The sequence below is a fragment of the Phodopus roborovskii genome, unplaced genomic scaffold (assembly GCF_943737965.1).
Source record: "Phodopus roborovskii unplaced genomic scaffold, PHOROB, whole genome shotgun sequence".
NCBI lineage: Eukaryota > Metazoa > Chordata > Mammalia > Rodentia > Cricetidae > Phodopus > Phodopus roborovskii.
In genome coordinates, this window is record NW_026125853.1 from 492,315 (window position 1) to 502,824 (window position 10,510).

Below are 10,510 nucleotides of genomic sequence, written 5' to 3' on the forward strand. Positions count from 1 at the left end.
AAAGAGAATTTAAATAACCATTCCAAGGGATTAGAGAGACAAAATCTGCAGGTTTGGGCAGTTGTTAGTATCTTCTGCTTATAAACTCTTCTTGGGAGGTTTTTCATTGAACAGTAACCAGGAGACCAGACCTGGGACATAACTCAGTTGTAGAATGCTTAACATGCATAAGTCCCTGGATTCCAACCCTAGCACCACAGAAAAATGTTCAACTAAAGTTCTCCAGTATATGAAGGCTCCCATGCTACCTGGGAATGGGGTATCCGAAGGCCTAAAATATGAACTACTTAGCACATTAGTTGCTTTGTATTGCTATGATTAAAAAAAATAAAAGCAAAGCATTTAGAAGGAAGAGTTGACTGTGACATATAGTTCAGAGGATAAGAGTCTATCATGGTGGACAGGCATGACAGCACACAAGAGGCATGAGAGCCAAAGCAGGAAGCCGAGAGCACACCTTCAATGGCAAGCAAGGAGCAGAGAGAGCAAACTAGAAATGGTGGGAGACTTCTAATCTTAAAACTTTCCTCCAATGACATACTTCCTCCAGCAAGGCCACATCACCTATACCTACCCAAAATAATGCCACCAACTCGGGACCAAGGGCTCAAATACAGTAAACCATGGGGGGCATTCGTCTTTAAACTACAGCACTTAGTCAATAAAGGTTAGCTCCATTTTTCTCTTGCGGGGTATGGATACCACTGAAGAGCAGGGTATACTCACTGAAGTGCAAAACAGGCAGGTCTCTGTACTATATGTAGCTTCAAGGCACCAAGGAAATGGTGTCCTGAGAAAATGGGCTATTTGAGCCTGGAGGATAGCTGAAATTGAAGAAATGATGGAGTGACCTAGTACCCAAGGCTTGAGATGTTCCCTGACTGTTAGTTACATTTCCCGTGACTGTGACCTTAAAGGTGCCGTGTAAAGGAGGGCGAACATTCTCTTGATTCGTGGTTTGAGGTTAGAGTCCTTCATGGTGGCAGGGCTGGGAGAGTACACAACCAGGAAATGGAGATGGGCCACAGCAGGGGCCAGGCTATAAACCTCAAGGTCCACGGGACAGCTACTCACATCCTCAGCTGGGCTGATCCTCTCAAATATCACACAGTATCCAAAAACAACACCAGGAGCCACAGACCAAGTGGCCTAGCACCTGAGTCCGGGGGACATTTCACATTCAAACTGCCATACCTTCAGACTTATAACAAAATAGGATCCAGGTGGAGTTGAAAGGGAGAATCATTTCCTTTCATGGGGTGAAAATAAGGCAAAAGCATGGTGCCTCAGGATTGGAACAAGAGAACTATGAGATACTCCTGGCTGCCAATGTGCATACATTCCATTGCTTTCTGGCATTGTCCTTATGACATGGCTCCTGAAACTAATATGGGAAGGGAAAGTATACTGTAGCAGTGAGCCAGAATTTTCATCTCTCTTTTCCTCATAGAGGATTGAACTAAACAAAGACAGAATGTTTATAGAGAATACTAACAAAAACCAAGGATAGGTTGACTCCTCAGGTTACCATCAGGACCTCGTATTTTCGATCATTTACAGGGGAAGGAGGAAACATCTTGACACTTCTCTCAAGGGATTTGACTTTAGACACAAACATGGCAGCATGCAGCCCTCAGATTTTCACAGATACTCAAAGCCCCAAGAACTTGAGAAGTTTAAGTGATGCTGGAATGTAGCTCGACCACTTGTTTGTTTTCTATGGCTGCTTCTGACCTACAGCAGCAGGAGTCCCTCAAATGGAGCTCTGGGGCCAAAAACATTTGTTTCCTTACCCCTTGGACAAGAAGGTGATTGACCTTGGAGTTACAGAGCAAGCCCACATTCCCTATGTATTGAAATCCTAGCAAAGTTTCCCAGAGTCTAAGAGGATGGTGACGTGACACAAATGCCATACTTCTTAAGTACACCACACCCCAAGCTGGAGTGACTCAGGAGAGTGGGGAGAGACTGATCTTTACTCTCACATCTGAACACATTGAAGGCAAGTGCTGTGTCAAGGAGTATGAACAAAAACTTCATTTGTGTCAGATGCTTGAAACATGTTCGCCAGTTTTGAGTGAGGGGAGGGAGATTAGTTTGAACATGGGCTTGTAAGAATTAAACTATATATAAGTAGGCAAAGTAAGCTTAAACAGTGACAACACCACTCAGCCAAAGGAACTGCACTTCTTTTGGTCCTAATCACACTGAAATTTTTCTCTCCCATCTCTTCCGTTCTTCTCCCCTCCATCATTTTCTCTTCTACCCTTCCCTGTTCTCTTCTTTCATTTTCCTCCCTTCTTTTCTTTATGTTGCTGGCAGTTTCTCTTGTCCCACTGCCACTTAATTATTAAACTGTTGGCTGAGGGCTAGCTCTCTCTAAATTATTAATATCTGTTAATCTGTGTATTGCCACGAGGTTGTGGTTTACCCGTAATCTGGCATGTTTCTCCTTCAGCAGCATGATATCTCCACTTTCTCAACTATAAATAATATTCATAAAATGATGGAAATCAGTTTGTCCTCACTCTTACTCAATCCCCTTTCATGAAACTCACTCATGTCTCATGGCTTTCCTTCCCAACTGAGTCTATAGTGGATGGATTCCCCTCACCCTGAACACTGACTGCTGTAGATTTTATAGATTGAGAACAAGGGTTTTAGCCACATACTATCTGGGTTTGGTCCCGGGTCCCAACCTCTCCACCGAATACCAACCGTAATGGAGAAAGCAATAGCCAACACTTCAGCAATTCCTTGTGTGAATTGGAGTAACTTTCTACAACACATTTGATGGGAGATGCCATTATGTATATATGTTTCTCATACTGGTTAATGAATAAAGCACTGTTGGCCAATAGGAAAGGAAGGTAGGAGGTACTAGGAGACAAGGAGGAAAGAGGAAGTAGAAAGAAGAGTCAAGATGGAGAGTCTGGAGGAGGCAGAACCGCCAGCCACCTCTCGCTGGTAAGACCACGTGGAAATACATAGAAATGGGTTAATAATTAAGACAGAGCTAGCCGATAAGAAACTAGTAACGGGCCAACAGCATTATATCAAATACAGAGTCTTGGTGTGTTAATTGGGGCTGGCATGGCGGCGGGACAAGACCAGGTGGCGGGAGGAAAAACAGTACTCTTTACACACATTTATGGTAGTAACAGAGATGCAGCAAACCTGATGTGTACTTACCAATAGAGTTTGTATTACAGCCTTTAGCATGAAGGCTAAATGTCTAAGATCAAGATTTGAAAACACTGGGCTGTAAGGTAGCCTGGCAGCACAGCTCTTACCCAGAATGCCCAACAGAGATAGATATTAGGGGGAAAGGTGAAAAATCAGGGAAGCAAAGCTACCAAGCCACTAGAGAGCTCTTACCTCTATCAAGGCTCAGACCAAAGGGGCGATCCTGTTCTCAGAGTGACTGCACACTGAATACACTGCACTCCTGTGAGCACCTGACTTAAATTCCTCCCTAGTGCACTGCCACTGACCAGGTTCAATGACCAACTAGTGTGGCTGCTTGGATTAAAGGGGTGTGCCACTACTGCCTGGCCTCTATGGCTGACTAGTGTTGACTAGCTTTGCAAGCTTTGTTAAATCATAAACAAAATATCGATACACACAAAGACCTCAAGTCTGTCCTCAGAAAGACCTCAAGTCTGTCCTCAGCTCTAGGATGAATGAATAAATAAAATTAGGATAGAAAGTGAAAATGTTGAAAGAAAATAAGCAAAATCCTATTGTGACTAATTATAGAACTACTCTTTTGCTAGACATGGTAGCTTATGCCTGCTATCTCAGTACTTGGGAGGCAGAGAAATAAGGATTGTTGAAAGTTCAAGGCCAACCTGTGTAATATAATGAGATACAGGTAATCCCAGGCTAGAGAGTGAGACATGGACTCAAAAAGAATAAAAACATATAATCTTATATAACAATATAACCTTTACACTCACCACTCACTTATATAATCACATGCCCCAAAACCTGTTTGAAGAATGACATCTAAGCTTTGAAATAGCCAGTGACTCAAAACATTCTGAAAGACCTTATGTATTAAATGTCAAGTAAACCACCATCTCTCCAACAGTAAGAATGAATTATCTGATAACCCTAGTTGATTTGGGACTTAATTTGAAACACTTTGGCAAGGACAATTTATGACTTCATTCCTTTCCACCCATCTTTCCATCCAGAATCTCCAGAGGTCACACTTACCTGATTAATGAGATATATAAAGGCTCCTAAGGTCTAGATGCCACTACAATAGGTCTGCCCTGGTTCCTGGAATTACTCCAAGTCTAATTTCTGGGTGAAATGTATAAAAATCAGCACAAACCCACCACTCAGAAGGTAGAGGCAGGAGGATCAGAAGTTCAAGGCCATGCTCTGCTACATAGAGAGTTTGAGGTTATTTGTGGAACTCTGTCTCAAACAAACAAACAAACAAACAAACAAAAATACTTATGTGTACTGCAAAGGGTGGGGGGAGACAGAATAACCCATTAATGTATATGTTAGCTAATCAGATTGGTACAGTGGACTCTCAGGAAACATGATACAAGCCATTAAATTCAAGTACCTCACACCATTACAAAAAAAAAAGCCAAGCAGTGGTGACACATGCTTTTAATCCCAGCAGTGGGGAGGCAGATGAATCTCAGAGTTCAAGGCCAGCCTGGTCTGCAAAGCAAGTTCCACGACAGCCAGGGGTGCAGAGAAACTAAACCTGTTTCAAAAAGCCAAAACAAAACAAAACCCACAAACAACATTTGCTTCTATCTCATTTGCATTTTTATGTTTCAGCCTTGTTACTTTAAGGATAGTATAAAGATTAATAATCTTCAGATTTCCTTGTCTGAGATCGACAATTAGTAAATAGGACATCCTGAAACTGAGAAGCTTCTATAAAGCAAAGAGCACAGTTAACAAGACAAAAGTGCTCCCTACACACTGGGGAAATATCTTCACCTCAAAGCTGACAAAGGGCTGAGCTCCAAAATACATAAAGAAAGAATCTAGTCACAAAACACCAAATAACCCTATTAAAAGTGGGGTACAGATCTAAGTAGAGAATTCTCAACGAAGGAATCTCAAATGGTAGAAAGGCACTTAAGAAACTGTTTAAAATCTTAGCCATCAGGGAAATGCAAATCAAAACAACTCTGAGATACTGTTTTACACCTGTCAGAATGGCTAAAATTAAAAACCCCAATGACAGTTTATGCTGGAGAGGATGTGGAGAAGGGGGCACACTCCTCTACTGCTGGTGGGAGTGCAAACTCGTACATTCATATTGGACATCAGTATGGTACTTCCTCAGCAAAATGGGAATAAGTCTACCACAAGATCCAGCAATTCCACCCTTTGGCATATACCCAAAAGATGAACATACATACAACAAGGACACGTGTTCATATGTTCATAGCAGTATTATTTGTAAGAGACAGTACCTGGAAGCAACCTAGATGCCCCTCAATTGAAGAATGGATAAAGAAGATGTGACACATTTACACAATGGTATACTACTCATTAGTAAAAATCAATGGCATCTTGAAATTCACAGGCAAATGCATGGAACTTGAAGAAACCATCTTGAGTGAGGTGACCCAGTCACAAAAAGACAAACATGGTATGTTCTCACTCATATATGAATTTTAGACATAGAGCCAAGGATCACCAGCCTACAATCAATTCACACTGCCAGAAAAGCTAGGAAACAAGGAGAACCCTAAGAGAGACATACATGGAACCCTGGAGAAACGGAAAGGGAAAAGATCTCCGGAGCAAATGGGGAGCATGGGGGAGATGGGAGGAAGGTAGGAGAAAAAGGAGGGGAGAAGAGGGAGGAGAACATGAGAGAGCAGGAAGTTTGAGTTGGGGGAAGAACAGAGAAGGAGAGCAAGGAAAGAGATACCTTGATAGAGGGAGCCATTATGGGCTTAACGAGAAAGTTGGCACTAGGGAAATTCCCAAGAATTCTCAAGGATGACCCCAACCAAGAATCTAAGCAACAGTGGAGAGGCTACCTAAATGTCTTTCCCTATAACGAGATTGATGACTACTTTATATGCCGTCATAGAGCCTTCATCCAGTAGCTGATGGAAGCAGAAGCAGAGATTCACAGCTAAACATTGAGCCAAACTCCTGGAATTCAGCTGTAGAGAATGAGGAGTGATGAGCAAAGGGGTAAAGACCAGGCTGGAGAAACCCACAGAAACAGCTAACCTGAGCAAGTGGGAGCTCACAGACTCCATTCTGATGGCTGGGGAACCAGCATAAGACCAAACCAGGCCCCCTGAATGTGGGGGTCAGTTAGGAGTCCTGGGAAGTCTATGGGGCTACTGGCAGTGGAAACAGGATGTATCCCTAGTGCATGAATGGGCTTCAGGAGCCCATTCCCTATGGAGGGATACTCAGCCTAGATTACACAGGGGAGGACCTAGGTCCTGCTCCAAATGATATGGCAGACTTTGATGATTCCCACATGGGAGGCATCACCCTTTCTGAAGAGTGGATGGGCATGTATTGGGGAGATGGTGGGGGAATGGGAGGAGGGTAGGAAGAGGGAACTTAGATTAGCATGTAAAATAAGATTTCTTTTAATTTAAATGAAAATTTTAAAAGATTCCTTGTCTACTCTTATTATGTTTTATACTTATTACTTATTAAGATTTATACTTACTATAATCCTATTACATCCCTAATCTTGGTAATCTTTAAATGCCTACCTGGATATAGGAAAAGTTTAATAGTTTTTGTACCATAACCATGCTGTAAAGCAATGGTTCTCAACCTTCCTAATGCTGTGACCATTAATACTGTTCCTCATGTTGATGGTCTAGACAGTGTTTCTCACCCTTCCTAATGCTGTGACCTTTAATATAGTTCCTCATGTTGATGGTCTAGACAGTGGTTCTCACCCTTCCTAATGCTGTGACCTTTAATACAGTTCCTCATGTTGATGGTCTAGACAGTGGTTCTCACCCTTCCTAATGCTGTGACCTTTAATACATTTCCTCATGTTGATGGTCTAGACAGTGGTTCTCACCCTTCCTAATGCTGTGACCCTTTAATACATTTCCTCATGTTGATGGTCTAGACAGTGGTTCTCACCCTTCCTGACGCTGTGACCTTTATACATTTCCTCATGTTGATGGTCTAGACAGTGGTTCTCACCCTTCCTAATGCTGGGACCTTTAATACAGTTCCTCATGTTGATGGTCTAGACAGTGATTCTCACCCTTCCTAATGCTGTGACCTTTAATAAAGTTCCTCATGTTGATGGTCTAGACAGTGGTTCTCACCCTTCCTAATGCTGAGACCTTTAATACAGGTCCTCATGTTGATGGTCTAGACAGTGGTTCTCACCCTTCCTAATGCTGGGACCCTTTAATACAGTTCCTCATGTTGATGGTCTAGACAGTGGTTCTCACCCTTCCTAATGCTGTGAACCTTTAATATAGTTCTTTGGGTTGTGGTGACCCCAACCATAAAATTATTTCATTGCTACTTCATAACTGTAATTCTGATACTATTATGAATCATAATTTAAACATACGACATGCAGGATATCTGCTATATGCTATGAAATCCCTGTGAAAGGATCTGTCAGCCCCAAGGGGGTTGTGACCCACAGGTTGGGAACCATTGTTCTACTGACAATATTGTGACTTGGTTGGATATCAAGCTGCATAAGATAGTGTGATACCATAGCTTGAATTGACTTAAGTACTCTCTGGAACCAGTTTGAATTGATCTGTTCCTGGATTAATCCAAAAACACAAAAAGCATCTTTCCCCCTCTAGTCTGAAGGTAGACTTCTGTCCATAAAGCCATGCAGGGCAGGATCATGATTCTTTATTGAGGCTTGTGGGAGCAAATAGCAAAGAGTGTGTGAATTTGATTTAGGGTCTTCAAAAATGAGTGGATAATGAAGAAATAAGGAGCCCCTGCACAAGCAGATTGACATGAGTCAAATTTTCAAGCCTTTTCTAGCCATTTCAACTGAAAATATGCTCCCCTGATCTTGTAGGAATTTAGAAAGTGGCCTTCTTGATTTCTTCTCCAGGCCAGGTTTCTATGTTGCCCTTGTGGATGGCCACAATGTCTTTGTCATGATCCTTACATTTTAGCCCCTTTCTTCATCACCAGATTCCTCTTCCTAAAACTGTTTCTCAAAATCATACACACACACACACACACACACACACACACACACACACACACACACACACACACACATATATATATATATATATATATATATATATATATACATGCATTGGCTCAAAACCCTCCTCGTTCCTGGACTCCAGTGCTCACATTCTGAAGTGAAATAAGAGATTATGTCTTTCCGTGAGAAACCCCAGGGGAGTCTACATGCTCCTTACATAGGAGAACCACTGGCCTAAACTTTGCTGCTCTTCCTTGTTCACAAATAAAATTCAGTCCCCTCGGCTGCATGCCCAAAGCACTCTACAATGTGGCATCTTCCCTTACTATGTGCTCTCTTCATTCACATCCTGCTTGATTCTTTGCTCCTATTGAAATGGCATTACTCCTTGGGCAGGAGTTTGTCAGGTATCGATTTCTCTAATACTCTATGGAAAAGTTTTTCAATAGGCTGATTGTCATTGAAATATAGCTTTAGCAAACACTCACACTTTGACCAGTAAGAAACAACTGTCAATCATTTGGAGCAACTTACTCAAATTGAGTCAGTACAAAGCAGGGGACACCTGCCTAGGATACTACAGTGTGAGGGAGTGGGACAGCCAGTGAATATGGAAGCAACTGGAAATTTGATCATTTAAACTTTGAGTCCCATGGTTTGGGCTCCATGTCACAGTTGTGTAGGCCAGCCACGGCTCTAGGAGCACCATTATCCTGGTCACAAGATTTTTAAAATCATCTGTGTACTATGCACCTATGTTGTAATTCAAAAAGGGCTCCAGAGAGAAAGATGCCGTGTGACAGAGTTCATGTGGAGGCTTTTTTATTTGGAAAAGAGGGAGATGAGAAGGAAAACCTGTCTCTTGGGATAGGAGCAGCAAAAGAGAAAAGAAAGGTAGGCAGGGGGACAGGAAGAGAAGCAAAGAAAGGAACAGACAGAGAGAAAAAGAAAGATGGGAGGTGGGCAGGGCCCTTTTTAAAAGGAAACAGAGAATGGTCACAGGTGGTGCTCTTAGTAGCTGCAGCTGAGGGTGTACCCTGTCAGAACCCCATGGACAGGCTAGTACAGATGCCCAGATACTAACAATATTTATCATCTGTTCACCTGGTTTTGTTCTTGTGGACCATTCAATGGACATATGATAATGAATAACATCCTATGAGGTCATCCCAGTCCTAAAAAGCTGAGAGGGGAGCTCAGAAAAATGTTTACAAGTATTGTTTTCAAAGCCAAGTGCTGTGGCTCAGCACTGATAATCCTAGCACTTAAGAAGCTGAGGTAGGAAGCTTTCTGCAAGGCCAGGCTGGGCCACATAGGAAGTCCAAGGCCAACTTGGCTTGTTCGACATAGGTAGACATTTATCTCCCGACCAGCCAAACAAACAGATTTCGAGTTGTGTGCCTTTCCCCAAAGCAAAAGCCTTTCTGTACTGCAGGGACGAACACAGCAGCCTCTTGCTCCCAGAACTTCTATACAAGAAGGCTCTCAGTTCACCTGGAGGGTGCTTAGTGGAGTGTGCTTAGTGGAGGGTCCTTAACGGAGGGTTCTTAGAAGAGGGTGCTTAGTGGAAGGTTCTTAGAGAAGGGTGCTTAGTGGAGGGTTCTTAGAGAAGGGTGCTTAGTGGAGGGTTCTTAGAGAAGGGTGCTTAGTGGAGGGTTCTTAGGGGAGGGCTCATAGTGGAAGGTGCTTAGTGAGTCCTATTCTGGGGTGGAAGTTTCTGAATACATGGGACGGGAGGAAACTGCTATAGCCCCACTCCTCCATAGGAAAACAATTATTCACCACTGTTACAAGTAGTTTTCCCACCAGCCTGGTCCCACAGCTGCACCAGCCCCAAATTACACACAGAACACTGTATTCGATATAAAGCTTTTGGCTAGTTACTAGCATTTCTTATCAGCTAACTCTGTCTTAAATATTAACCCATTTCTATTAATCTAAGTATTTCCACGTGGCCTTATCTTACCAGAGAGAGGATCCAGACCTCTGCTGTCTCAAGTCCCTACATCTTGAATCTCCTACTACCTCTCCCCAAATCCTCTATGTCTCCTAGTCCCTCCTATCTTGCCTTCCTATTTGCCAACAGTGCTTTATTCATTAACCACTAAGAGAAACATATTTACAGAATGACATCTCCCATCGTCTCCTCTTTTGTGTCCAAATAAAAAGAAGGGTTTTAACTTTAACATAGTAAAATATATAACAAAGCAGTTATCAAATAAGAACCACAGTTAACAATATTTAGTCCATTAACATTTAGCAAGATTTAAAGAAAATATTCCATCATCTATACTTTCTTTGTGAGTCTAAAATCCATATGTAACTTATCTT